Source organism: Columba livia, chromosome 19, assembly GCF_036013475.1.
Source record: "Columba livia isolate bColLiv1 breed racing homer chromosome 19, bColLiv1.pat.W.v2, whole genome shotgun sequence".
Classification (NCBI taxonomy): Eukaryota; Metazoa; Chordata; class Aves; order Columbiformes; family Columbidae; genus Columba; species Columba livia.
The window spans coordinates 2,426,083-2,440,572 of record NC_088620.1 but is presented as its reverse complement, the minus strand read 5'-3'; the positions used below and the strand labels follow the sequence as shown (position 1 = coordinate 2,440,572).

General features: G+C 49.4%; 1 protein-coding gene across 3 annotated transcripts in view; it reads left to right on the top strand.

The window, feature by feature from the left end:
- NACC2 (NACC family member 2) overlaps window positions 1-14,490 on the top strand; it is a 71,406-nt gene that overhangs the window by 34,669 nt on the left and 22,247 nt on the right. Inside the window, exon 1 of one of the 3 annotated variants that reach the window (XM_065035569.1) lies at window positions 13,004-13,149. The exons of the other annotated variants lie outside the window; for them this stretch is intronic. The gene's annotated coding sequence lies outside the window, so the exon portion shown is untranslated. Of the gene's footprint in view, window positions 1-13,003; window positions 13,150-14,490 lie in introns of those variants that run through there. 3 annotated transcript variants of the gene reach the window in all.

Sequence of the window (14,490 nt, the reverse complement as noted above, 5' to 3'; positions counted from 1 at the left end):
CACTCCTGTCAGGGAGCCATCTAAGTCTATTACGTTATACGTGTTCTTTACGCTTAATTGCTTCTGGTGACCACATCTTTCAAGATTTTGAATGCAGCCGATCTTGTCCTCTCACACCCAACGCTCGCTCACTCATCAGTGGCAGAAAACAGGTTTTCATGGGTTTTTGTGGCTGGCAGGTGTACAGACCAGTCCCCTTCCCCAGCAAGGCCCAGCTTACAGAGCCCTAGGCCGGGTTTGCTCCTGCCCTGCCCAGGCTGCTCCTGGCTTCCAGTGGAGAGAGGAGTTGAATACAATAATAATAATAATAATAGTTTAAAGATTTATTTAAAGTGATCTGTCTTTCTCCAGAGGGACGGAGCAGAGGCCGGGCCGCAAATGAAGCCGGTTTTCTCAGCTGACTTGCTGGCCCACGGGCTTTCTCGTTTATTGCTGTGTCCACACCCACACGGGGCTTGCACTTCATCTTGGCACCTGTGATATGTTCGTTAACACTTCCAGGTCTGCAGGACTTGCTGAGGAAACTCTCTATATAATTTCTTGTGACCTCTTCTGGCTTGTACACCCAGCAGCTGGAGAAGCGGCCGGCGAGCTGCTGTCCTGTGTGAGGGGCTCGGCATATCTGGTGGGGTTAAAAAGACGTGGTAGAGGTTTTGATGCTGGGAAAGCGATTGACTGCAACTTCTGCAACATCTAACGGTGCTTCAGAAACCTCCAGTAATCCCTCGTGTTGGCTTTTGTCGATCGTTTGGTTGACTAACAAGTGGTAGGACAAGAGGAGATGGCCTCAAGTTGCGCCAGGGGAGGTTTAGGTTGGACATTTTGGATCTTGGGAACAATTTCTTCCCCAAAGGGCTGTTGGGCATTGAACAGGCTGCCCAGGGCAGTGGTGGAGTCACCATCCCTGGAGGGTTGGACAGACGGACATGAGGTTCTCAGGACATGGGTCAGTGCCAGGGTTGGGGTAATGATTGGACTCGATGACCTTGAGGGTCTCTTCCAGCAAAATTAATTCTATCATTCCATGTTCCTTTCAGCTTTGGTGACAATCACGTGTGAGTAAGCAGAATACCCGAATTTCTGAACAATGGCTCGTGGCGATTTCCTAATTTCCTGAGTGAGCACAGGCTTCTTGGGGTTTCATTCCTGTGCCAGTAAGCCTATTTGCTCATACAAAGTTCTTCATTGTAATAGGAAAAAAATCAATTTGATTACTTTCATGTCAGCATGCATGTCTAATGGCTTAGAAGTTATTGCAGCCATAAAATATACAGTATCATTTCTCTCTCACTCTGAAATTTGACAGGATTAATATAGTCAGCATGAAATCTTAGTCATAAAGTCGGCCATAAGTGATGGTAAAATTAGCTGCTGAAATCGTCTGCTTATGGAAAGCATCTTCTGTTTTTCCTTCTGGGAAAAAATACCAAGGGGCTGGTGTGCGGATCGGAACAGAGTTCTCTGCATTTCAGGCTCCTATACAAATGTGGTCCTTTCATCTCGTGCCTTTCTAACGAGGGACGTGGCGAGGGCTGTTCAGCTCTGGGTGTCCCCAAGAGCCCAGCGGGTGGGTGTGTGGTCCAGGTGGTGCTGGGTCTCCTGCCCATGATATGGTGATCATGACTCTCCCACATCCCTCCGTTCCCTGTAAGTCACCCCCTGTGTGAGCCGAAGGGACGTACGTTGTCTGGAAAGCATCTCCCCCTTCAGCAGTGGGACTTTGGGTTAGAAACCAGAGGTTTGTGGTGTGGCCCTTTGTGTTTGGCTGCCCGGGGGGCTGAGTGGACGGTGCCCCAGTTTATCTCATGCTGTGCAGACCTCGTGGTTGAAAAGCTGCTTCTTTCCACGAGTCTGTGCTCCAGTGAGGCTGGAGGGAGGTGAGGTCCAGGTGAGCTGAGCTTTGCCCATGGTCTTCACCCATGGGCTTTGGTGGATGTTCCTGCTGGTGCAACCTGCTCCTTCGCGTGTGTCACCGGCTGCGCTCGCACAGTCCCCATGGGACACGGGCTGACCACCCTCATCGGGGCGGGAGAAATGCACTGTAGAAAGCTGCCTTGCCCTGAGCTGAGACGGGGAACCCTCTGCGTGAAGCCGTGTTCCCTGGTGCCGGAGCAGCCGCCCGTTCCTGCTCACCCGCCTCCAGCCCTGCCCTGGGAGTGGAGATGGAGCCCTGGGCTCAGGCCAGGGGATGTTTGCTGACCTGTCATCCTTCGCCAGCCCAGCCTCTGAGTTACTCGTTAATGTTTTTCTTTAATGACATCTCGTTTCGCTTGCCTGTGTCAGGTGCCCGTAGCTGTTTTTTCTGCTTATGGAGCTGGTTCCAGAAAGAAGTAATGAGCTGGGTGTTGGCATCTTTATTATCAGCTTTAAAATTAGACCAAGGGAAGACAGCACCTCACACCTGGGCATCGTTGCCCACCCTATAAGGTTTTGTTGTTAACCTTTGGATTTAAGAGGGGACTTTTCTCCTGCCTCTTGAGCAAAAATCACAGGGTTTTCCTTCTCCAGGGAGGCTCGTGGGTCCCTCCCGTCGTATCCGATGCCTCCGCTGGGAGCCCTTGTCCTGCTGGTTTCACGTGTTCTGCCTCACTTGGCAGCCTGTTGTGAAAAGTTAATATCTGGTCATTGGTTTTGGCTGCATCTCCAAGGCAACTTCATTCATACCCCGGCTCATACCGATCCGGACATGCCCTGATGAGTAACTCCCGTCTCCTGTTACGCCGTCCCAGAAGAGCTGTTAACTCCTTCGGCCCAGGTAGGTGCTTGTACAACAGGGAATGGGCAAAGTGAGCGGGCTGGTGCCGTAAACACCCGGCAAATGCCACTTTGCTCTGTTCCCCCTCCATTCTTTGTGCTTGGGTTTGCTTCCCAGCCTGGAGAGCAAAGAGCTCGTTGCTATTTAAGATCTTTTCCAGTGTAGAAAGGTCTCAGACTAAGTTTGTTTCTCCTGAAATTGCCATGCTTTGTTATCCTTTGGTTTGGGCAGAATGTTGCCTTTGAGATCTAAACTTACTGAAAATTTTCATTTAAAATAAAAAAAGAACTTATCTGCACACTGTCAATACACTCTGAAATGCAGCTAAAATTTGATTTTGCATTTCATACAAGCCGAGGGGGCATTTTCCTCCAAGGGGCAGGTTTGGGTCTGTGAGCCCTGCGGGACGGAGCCGTGACAGGTTCAGTGTGGAGCCACCCGGCGCTGCTGCAGCACTCGCCGAGGTGCCTGTTTCTGTCTGGGTTTGTCACATACAGATTTACAGCCCTCAGAGACTCCTTTTGATTCTCCCCAAAAGATGCAGGAAGGAGGAAAATGAGCCAAACTCTGTTGGGTGTTTTTTTGCTGCTTGTTCGTCTCACGGTGGCGCTGAGAGGTGCGGCTGCACTAGATGAAATCTATGTCCTTATAACCTGCACCGCTGGTTGGGATGGGTCTTGCAGCACTGGTTGCATTCACCGGTCCCCAGGAAAGCATCTGACCCACAAGGGAGTGGGGCTGGGGGGACAGAACAGCTCTGGCTCCCATCAGCACCAAGAAAAACTTGGCTGGAGCCTAACCAGCATCACTAGGACATGATGCTGCACTCTCACCTTGGTGCGTTTGAATACTGATGTGCTCCATGTGTCCAACCTGGATGTCGTGATGCTGCTTTTCGCAGCGTCCTGGAGGTGATTTGCAGGAGCATAGGTACAGGTAGGAAAAAGACGTCAGGTTTTACTGGTCATATTCCTGTCCTCCTTGCAGCCTAAGTAGGGTATCGCGGCAGAAATCAAGGGTCACGATCACCCCGAGGATCACTAAGATGCACCAACTTGAAACCCTGTTAATTTTTTAACGCCGGGTGCGTTTTGGGAGATCCGTTACGCTGGAACACCAGGCAGAGAATCAAACGCGCTGGCAAGGCGAACCCGCCGTGCCTGGTGGCCGTGCTGAGCGGCTGGACGAGGCTGCTCGTGCTCTGGAGGAGTTCATGAGAGGAATATCAGGAATATCACGGATGGAACCTGCTGTCCCACCAGCCTCCCGCCTCCAGGAGCTGCGTTCCCCTCCTCGAGCAGCCCGGCCGCGGTGGGACTGCTTGAAATGTAGCTGCTATAACTCTTAAATTTTAATAATAGATTACCATTAGGATCAGCCTTATATAATGCACACCTCATTATTGCTTACGCAGGGTAATTTCTCAGCCTCCTTATAGAACCTTGGAACTTTATTTGCTGAGTATAAAATATGCAGAAATGCATGAATAGTTTTAAGACTTGGTACCCTAAACTAATACAACGTCATTTTTTTTTTTTCCCCCGCACCATGATTGAAGTCGAATTAACATATTTACCTTCAGTGCTCCCAGGAGTAGCATTAAAAAATTCAAGAGGTGATTCAGAATAGTCTCCAATTTACTGTGTTTAAAGCTGGTTTTCGTTTCTCAATAAAACCATGCAAACACTTGACTCCCTTTCAGCTTTGAAGCCTCTTCCCTCCCTGTGCAGGTCCTTGGACTTATCAACAGGTGGTAGCAGTATTATTACCACTATGTTCCCAAAAGGAAGCTTTTTATTTTATTTTATTGGTTTTTCAGGATGGGGGAGAGAGCAAGGACAGAGAATAAGGGAGGGAATGAGTTATCACATACAGCACGGAAGTGTAGGTGCTATTTTAATCTGAAATAAGGAAAGGTATTGAGCGTGATCCTGTCTTGCTGCCTGTGAGCGCCGGTTTGCTGGGTAACGTTGGTTACATTATCATGCTCTGCAGTGATAACTGTTTCTTAGCGAAAATCATGAAGCTTCATTTTTGCTATAGGTTGACATTTTCCCAGAAAGAACAACTGTAAATGAAGGGGTAGGAAACGGAAACGGTCGCTTTATTGCCCGGTGGTTTCTTTATTCTCACCAATTAGCCAGGAGCTGTCCTGCCTGTGCTGTGATTCATTCCTACAGCTATAGGATGCAGCTCCTGGAGCTCCCAGGGCTTCAGACCTCAGACAGTCGGGTTCAGGGGTGCACATTCCTGCCCTGAAGCCCCACGCTGCTCCATCTCCTCTACCCTGGGCTCATCGTTGCTGCAGGGAAAGCTTCATCCCATCATTTTTCCTGACCAGGAGATAAATACTATGGGGAGAGGGTCTGCGTAACAAGCCCCAATACTTGGAGTCAGGACCCTCCGAATGGCCTGAAAATTTTGCTTACCATGGACTACTTGCAGTGGCTTTTTTTCCATGCCTGCTCCTAGATTAGGAAGTTATTTCAGCAGATGTTGTTTCCTAAGAAAATGGGTTAATGCTTGGTGGTTAGAATGGTGTGGCAAAAAGAGCTTATTTGTGTGAGGTTTTGGCTAATTGCCTCGCAAGTGTTACAGAGCGTTGCAGCAAATTTCCTGGATTTCGCAATCGCGATGGTTCTGGTTTAACTGGCCAGAAAGATTTTCAAAATTACACAAATAGATGAAAAACGAGAGGCAAATCACTTGCCTTCTTGCTGCAAAAACCTTGTGTCGGGGGGGAAAAGTCTCCAGGTGTTTGAGCAAGTAACTGAGACTCAGGGCTGGGCAGATCTCAGTTTTATCATCTTTGAATAGATGAAAGGCGGGTGTTGCCCTGGGGCAGGCCAGAACAAGCCCCTCTTAGAAACAAGAAGTAATTCCCAGATTAAGAGTTCCCTGGGAGAGCTGGGGTTATTTCTCATTCTCAGTTAGTAGGAAATGAAAGGGAAAAGGGTTGTTGTGTGGGGAGGGGACCACAGCTGCTCTCGGTGCCCACACTGCGCTGCAGGGACGGTGCTGCTGAGCTGGGGTGATGCTTTGAGATCACCCCCATTCTTACCTGCACAGGGTGCCCAGCCCCACTGGGGCTTTTCTCCACTCCTGCTCCTCTGCTGGCTTGTGATGATGGACCTAACCTTGTTCTCTGTGTTCCCAAATTTGGGGACAAGCCACCTCCTCCTGCTCTGTATCTCCACCAGCTCCCCGGGAGCGGTGGCACCGCACAGGCAGGGGAGCTGAATGTTGTGCACTTGTGAAATGCATCTATGGAAGGTACCGGTGCAGGTGGAAACAGAGCCTGGCCTGAGAAACACAGTTGTTTTGTGTTTGATGATGCTTGTGCCATGAGTCCTGCTGCTCTGCGTCATGATGGTCACATCGTGTGTCTTACTAACGTGACGCCTTCTTGGTGGGGAACGCTGCCTGTCTGTAAGGTTTATCAGTATGGAAAGGGTGAGTGTCAGGAGGATGGAGCCAGGGTCTTCTCGGTGACAACCAGTAATAGTACAAGGGGCAGTGGGTGCAAACTGGAACACAGAAGGTTCCACTTAAATTTGAGAAGAAACTTCTTCCCAGTGAGGGTGGCAGAGCCTGGCCCAGGCTGCCCAGGGAGGTTGTGGAGTCTCCTTCTGTGCAGACATTCCAACCCGCCTGGACACCTTCCTGTGTAACCTCATCTGGGTGTTCCTGCTCCATGGGGGGATTGCACTGCATGAGCTTTCCAGGTCCCTTCCAACCCCTGACATTGCGTGATTCTGTGATTCTGTCCCCACTGTCACCTGCCAGCATCCCGACCGCCAGCAGCAGGGCTGGTCCCCAGCACCGATCCTGCCGGGGCTGGTGGAGCTGGGAGCTGCTCTGAGCTGGCAGATGAGGAGGAGGGTCAGTCTGCACACAGGGCAGCCAGCGATTCAGTAGGAAAGCGTGCAGGAAAATGCAAATCAAGGGTTGTAATTTCTAAGAGCATCGCTGCAAAAAGACTTGGTGTCGACAAGTGTGATGGTGATGAGCTGGGGCTGGAAGGAAACCTCAGGCTCTCCCCGGGCTCCTCCGCGCTGCCCGTCCCTGGGGTGCTCCAGGGAGCGGTGGCCGCGGTGTCACCTGCAGCCGGCCCCGCCGTCCTGTGCCGCGGAGAAACCCATTTTGGACCAGGTTCCGCGGGCCGAGCGCCGGCACAGCCGCGGGCCAGGGACTCACAGCATCGGCCAGCGCCGCTCCCACAGTGCTGCTGAAACCGCTAATTAGATTCCATCCGAGCAGCAACAGAAACCAGGAATAAATGGACTTGGCTTCATAAACTTAGCGCTTAAATATTTTCCCAGGCAGGAAAAATAACAACCACCACATTTGCTTTCCATGCAAAACATAAATCTTGGAAAAGTTCCCGAAGTTGCGTGTTTAACTGTTCAGATCTGTGCGTTTGTAGAATAAAAGTGGTTATTCCCCTGCGTAATTATTTTCCTTTTAAAAAGAAAGCTAAAATGTTTGCGAGGAAGACATTTTAAGCGACTGCTGGGGATGAGCAAGAGTGAAGGGGGAGTCAAGTTTAATGATGATTGCTTCGCTTTGCTTTATCGCTGCTGGAAACGAAGCACCTTCTCCTCATCCCATCCCCACAAGGACTAACCACAAATGCCACTTTTACTGGTGTGTTTTGGGGCTGTTTCTGCTTGTCTTATGAGTCTTATTGGTCGCTAGTTTCTTTTTAATCCTACTGAAATACAAGAGCTGTTACTGGAGTTTATTTAACATGATGGAGTCTTTGCATAGTTAAAATTGCAGATATCGTATATGTTCCTTCCTCCCCAACAGCCCTGGTGTAGAAGATGCTGCAGTCGGATGCTCCTTTACCCAGTGTGGGCAAGGGCTGGGAGTTTGATGGTCTCTGTATTATTGTCAAAAGATTATTGGGTGGTTCTTGGAGCTGGGATAAGGTGGGGTTGGGGTGCACCCAGCAGGACTTTGCCCAGGATGGCGACGTGCTCAAGAGGCTTTCCAGCACATCAGCCCTTCATAAGCACCTTGAACATGGCTTGAAAGACGCTAGAAAATAAAACCACACATCAGTCTCCTATGCAGAAAAAAGAACTATCCTAAAGCTTCTCTCCACGAGCACTTTCTGCATGTTTTGCTGTCATTAATAGTCACCACTCCGGAGCTAGAGATGCTTAATTTATTTATGTTCTCCTGGCACCTTTGTGTTCCAGAGCGGTAATCACCTCTGCGGTGTGGCCGGGAGGCAGCGGCGTCTGCCGCGCTCCCTGGAACTCAGGGGTGAATCAAAGCAACTTTTTACAAAACAAGATTCTCTCGCTGTTGCAAAAGAGCTTTGGGGAAATCTGGTTTTTGTGGTTAAGGATCTTACTCTGATGCACAAGGAAAATTATGTGTAGCTTTTATTTGGCCCAAAGGATTCTTACAACATTATCCGTATTTCCTTTAATTTGTGGGATTTCTAGTAAATGGGCTTAAAAATAGGTCCGGGCAAGATGCCAGGGTACATATGAACAGCAAAAAGGCTTTGCAGGCTGCGAGTAGCGCGCTTTCACTTCTCCCCGCGCGCGGGCTGGGGGCACGGGGCAAACGCTCCTTTTGGGGTTCAATGTAGTGACATCGCTGGGATTCTTTGGAAGCAGATATTGCAGAAAAGGCCCTGTAACTCTTTAGTAGAACCAGCGCAATGTTGTTGAGCTGGACACAAGTCTGGAAAGGGAGCAGGATGAGCTGAGGGGACCCCAGTGGGGACCCCTCAAACAAGCCCCTGATGGGACTTGAGGACCCTGGAAACGTGGGGTGTGTGCAGGAGCAGAACATGGTGATTATAAATTGGTTTCTCTCTTTTTTGTTCTTTCGGCTTTTCTTTCTCTGCGGTTTCTTTAAGCCTTTTGTAAAATGGGGAAAATCTCATAAAGGAGAGGCCGTGGCTCGGGGCCGCGCTCCCAGCCGGGGGAGCGCCAAGCGCCCGGCTCCCTTGGGAGATGCAGCCGGCTCTCGCTTCGAAATCAATCTCTGCTCAAGTGACTTAGAAATGCATTTTTCCCTGGGGACAGCGACCCACTAAAGCCTTTCATTGAGACGCAGTGGGTTTATGCGGCTGCAGTCCCAGCGGTGAAGGGAAGGTGAGCGGGGAGGATGCCGGCCGTGCCAAAATGTGCCGTTCTGCAAAGTTTGGTTCATTTGATTTTAACTAAATCTTTGGGCATAAATCTGTAGAACTTTATTTTGTTTTGAGTACTGTGGATGCTGTATCTTTCTGTTGGGAGTAGCTGCTTGGGAGGTGGATGAAGAGGAGGGACGGGGACATGGATAGAGAGGAGGAACAGGGATATGGGTGAAGAGGTGGAATGGGGAGATGGATGAAGAAGAGGAACAGGGATATGGATGAAGAGGTGGAATGGGGAGATGGATGAAGAGGAGGGTCAGGGACATGGATGAAGAGGAGGAAGGCTTTGAGCAGCAGCAGCATGTGGGGTGGGTGCAGTGAAGGGCAGGAACAATAGCACTACAGTCTTGCGTTTTCACATGATGGTGGTGATGGACTTCCATAAAATCAGAGGACCCCAGTGCTCCATGCAGAAGCAAGGTTGGTAGAGGGAGATCACTCATGCCATTGGCAGCAGTGTACTAATAACACTTCTATTTTGAAGATAAGAAGTTGCTTTACAGATATTAAGTCTTCTGGTGCCTCTGTGAAGTGGGGAAATGTGATGAACTGGGTTGGCAGCAGGCTCATGTCTACCCCCGAGCACAGCCTGGCTCCCCCTGCCCACACCGCGACTGTGATTTTCCTTCAAAATCGACAGCTTCAGAGCTGCTGTGGGACCCAACCCTGCAGGTCGCAGGGGATGGGACTTGGAAGTCCCACAAGCTGTTAACCCCCCGCCCGGCCCCACGGTGCCCGTTGTGGAGGGGGCAGGTGAGTTTGCTTTAGCTCTGATGGAAAGGGATCGCGACTGGGATGTGTCTGGAGGGCACCCGGACCCATAACACCAAACCTGTCCCCTTGAAGCACCACCGGGATCTTGAGCCTTTTCCACAGGACTGATTCTGGTGGGTCCCACAGCATCGTGGCACATTTCAGGAAAAAAGAGCAGAGAAAAACACCCTGTGCTACCTGGCATGGTCTTGGTACGTTGTGAGCAGAAATCATCTGAAGCTGCTGAGCACAAGCCCCCCGACATGTGGTTGACGGTTGGACTCGATGATCTTGCAGGCATCTTCCAACCAGAATGATTTTACGATTCTAAGACACCCCTTTTCTCATTAAAGCCGGGGGGTTTAGCCGCTCCCAGCTGACTGTGCCAAAGCACCGACCTCCCGCCGGCCCAGCCCCGTAGCACAAGTTCACGTTCAAGCTGATCCTTCAAATTTACCTCCCGTGCTGCAGATCAGCTTTCCCGGCTGCCCCAGAGGAAAAGGGTCCCGTTGTCCTTTCAAAGACGAAGGTGCAACGAGCAGTTGCAGGTGCAGCTCGGTGGAAATTGCAGGTTTTTTAGGGGCTGCTGCTGGGCCTCATGGCCATGGCTGCGGTTTGGACGCCCGAGCTCCCCTCTTAGTATAGTGTCATCCCCGCTCCACATGCCTATAAGCCTCTTTGATTTTTCTTTTTAAATATCATTGTGTTTGTGTGTGTAGTTTTCTTTTTTTTTTTTTTAAAAGATTTTTAACTGAGAGACAGCAAATTTAATATTTTCTGTGTCTTGGATGTGTTGTGATTTACATTTGATTTTAGGCATAATTAGAAATGCAAGTAGAGCGCTTTGTGTTTTACCTCTGCTTCAACTATTTATGGCATGATATGCAAATGAAGCAAGCTATGAATATTAAAGATTAGAGTATGTTACAAAGTATCACTGTCTTTAATGAGTTGGGTAATGGGCACAGGCTTTGCAGGCTCTTTAATATGGAGGTGTTTTATGTTGTGTGCTGTCTGGGCGGCTGTGCAGCCATCGACGCCGTGTTCGGTTACACCCCGGGAGAGCGGGGCTGTGATTTAAAGCCCCTCGAGCCCCGATGGGCTGCGGGAGGTGGGTGCGATTCCCAAACGTCCCCACGACAAAGGCGGCAGCGGCTGGCGGAGGGTGTTGATGGATTATTTCACAGAGGCTGTTTCAGTTCTCGTCTAGGTCAATCCGTTTCATCTGCTGCAGCGTCGTAGATGGATCTGAGAATATGAAAGCGCTCGTCGACCTTTCAAGGTGCTTTGCAGCACTGGGAGGGAATCTTAAACACGCTCCTGCCAAAATGGAGCTGCTGCCTGTAGCCTCACGCAGACCCCACCAAATTAATTTTGCTGTTTCTCACCAGTTAGATGTATTAACACAGAACCATTTTGGGGTTTATTGACACATTTGAAGGAGTATTTTATCTACTGGATAGCAGAGGGTTGGGAAGTGGGGCTCCTCACGTTAACCCTTTCTTGCCGTAGGAGTCTGGGTAGCTTGGTTAGCACGGGTTTATCTCTAAACCGGCACATGGGTTTATCTCTAAACCAGCATTGTGGTTGGAAAAGGGGAAGGTGGCGATGTTTTTGGGTGCTGCAATGCGTGCAGAGATTTCATCCGTGGGTAATCTGAAGAACAAACTTGTGCTGGAGCGCCGGGGTCCCCGCGGGATGCGGCGGATGCTGCGGGGGGATGCGGGAGGTGGGGAAGAACCAGCCAGATACGGAAAACAACGGATTCAATGCCAAACGGGGCTTGGGGAGGGTGGGCGGCGAGGAGGGAGAATGAAGCATGCCCCAGGGAGCGTGCTTTCAGATTGGAGGTATTTAAATTACAAATTTTGATGAGGAAGATTGTCAGCAGTATTCAAAACAGTGCTTAAATTCTTTTGAAACACTGTCGAGCTGTGCTGTGGCAGTTGAAAAGTTTGGCACACAAGAACTTGGCCCAGAAGTTGCTGCTTGGGTTGGTTTTTTTTCCTCCCTTTAAAACTCAATTCATCTGTATTCAAGTATCCAACATGCTTAAGAAAAAAACCCCACCAGGCTCACGGTGGTTTGAGTCAGACCCTTGTGTGCGAGCAGAGCTGCAGAAGTGCTTGGTCTCTAGTATTAGGGGGTTTTCTTGTTGGTTAATGAGCATTAATAACTGTAATTCTGCATTTAGCAAAAAAGTATAGTGCTTGTGCCTATCCATGAAAACAACCAGCAAACTAAACTGGGATGTAGAATACCCCTGCGATGCACTGGGTTATTAACCCACCTGATGTTTCTGATGGGTTGATGGGTGTGGGATCAGCTCAGTGTTTGCAGCACGTCGTGGACGTTGGGGAGACTTTCTTACCTATATATCAAACTTAATATTGTATATAATATATTGACCGCATATAATCTGTATTATAATGTCATCTCTATATAACGTGATATTCTGGGCTGCAGAGTTGTCTGGGGGTGTTTTAGAGCACGTTACAGAAATAGTCACATTTTGCTTTGGGCAAAATCTGTTGGACCTGTACATGGTTTTGTTGCAAAAGCAGAGAAGTCGGAAATGAAGAGATGATGTTGAGCTTGATGCTGCAATTCTGAGGGTGGGAACTGGGTCTGCAGGGGGGGTTCTCCCTGGGAAGTGGGGACAGAGGGAATTGTTTGCTGAATGTGAGCATTAAATGCAATATATGAAAAATGTGGGTCATCTTCTTTGCCCCCGTGTCCCTGGGGAAGGTTGTCGGGTGGAGGTGACCACCTCACGTCACAAATTTTAGCTTTCCCAGGGTTTTTGCTCCATGACCACAAAGCTCCGTTTTGAAAGAACACCCAGTGCAATCGAGTATTTGCTTCTATGGACCTGGAGGTGCAGAGTTAAATGTCTGCAGTATAACTTCCCTTATCTGCAAGCTTATATTTCCATTAAGGATCAAGCTCAGATGCAATTGTAGCTTCACTTTATAGAGTATTAAAAGTTTAATGTATAAATATCTTCCTTCGCCAGAACTTTTTGGCAGTATTGTTTTCCAGCGCTGAATTCCTACAGAAAACCTGGAGATCCCGATATCTGCAAGGGCCGGGCTGCCCTCGAAGGGTTAATTACATTATACCTGCTGTTTTTTCTTTTGAAGCAGGGAGAATAAGCTGTAGCCAAAAGTAAAAGTCATTAATTTTAAGAGAGAGATGTAAGCAAAGTTTCCTTCCCCTCTGCAGGTTGGTCGGGGTAGGCTATGCAGTAATTGAAAAGTAAAGGCAATTGAATTACAGGCTCCTGTCCAAACCCAGCGCGATTTCTTCTTCTCTTTTTTTTTCACAAGCTCCATTGCATCAGAACTAGGCAGTATTCCTGATGTTCTCATGTGTGTTAATGCTGACTCACAGACTAACTTGCACAAGAAAAAAAACACACAGGCAGCTCCACCATACTAGGTAATGAGCTCTAGCAAGAAGCAGCGTCTGATGTTTTGTAAGCTTTTTTTAATTGACCTTCTCAGCTATTTACTTTATTTTAAGGCTTTTCTGTTCCGTGCTGGCACGACGGTAGAACTGAGTCATGCATGTTATATATTGCTCGCTCTGCTGTTGTGTGCGAGGAGTGAGGAGAATACAATTGAGCATGGCACTTGTCTTTTTGATGTGTTACGGATGTGAATTAGCGTTTGCGATGGGATGCGGGCGATGCTCGCGGTGCGGAGGGAGCGGGTGCTGTGGCTGGTGGACGGAACTTAGTCGGGGTCTTGAGCTTTTGTTAGATTGCAAGAAATGGATTTCTGCGGAATAATTGTATCTTTTATCCGTGTCTCTCTCCTTTACCCTTTTCCTTGCAGCAATCTGCAAAAAAAAAAAAATAGATTAAAATGATGCATTTTCTATTTTTGCTTCTCCTTGCTTTGAGAGCTCTTAAAATCACCCATAGATAAGGGGGGAGGGGAAAAAAAAAAGGGGGGTGCAGCAAAAAACAACACCTAATTAAAAAATAATGGCAATAACGTGCTTTGCCTCGGCTGAACGGCTGCACTTTTGGAGGCGGCAGCCGGCGGTGGGTGACCCTGAGCCGCGATGGTGCTGCCGTGACTCACCTTGCAGCAGGACGGAGCCGCCGGGCGCGTCCCCAGGGAGGGTTTATGGGGTCCCCAGGGACTGTTTGGGGGTCCCCAGGGAGGGTTTGGGGGGCCCCAGGCAGAGCTCCCTGTCACCGGGCTGCCCTGCCCATGGGGCTGCATCATCAGCATTCATTTAATTCACTTTTCCATCTTTTATTTCCCTGCCCGAGCCTTCAGGTTTTTACTTTCCATGCGAACTTTGAGGGTTATAAAGCAAAGGTGGCTCCGCGTCGGCCGCGTGTGCGTGGTTTGTGTTACCGGGCAATATTAGCAAATTCGGTTTCTGCTAGCTTCGTAAGGCAGAAATAATCCTCTTTCCCCCTTTGCCACTGGCTGCTGCACTAAAAACAGGGGATGTCAGCGCTGTCCTCCGCTTGCAGCATTTCAGAAATAAATATTTCGGAGCTGCAGAAACAAATGCTGCAGGAGAGAAGAGGAGTCTCGGCATGACTGTCATTTGATTACCAAACTTAACCTTGTTTTCCTTCCCCGTGCTGTGCCGGCACCCGCGCCCGGTCCCGCTTGTGCCCCGTTTCTCTCCCTTCCCCTCCCCGCGGTTTCTCCCCCAAGCCCCGATGGGAGCGAAGGGGGGCGGCTCGTTTTGGGGCGGGGGGCATATTGTTTTAGAAATCTCTTTTCTATGGTTCTCTTTCACTTCTTGCTCCCCCGACGCAGATCTGCAGCGCACGGGGGGGGGTACGCAC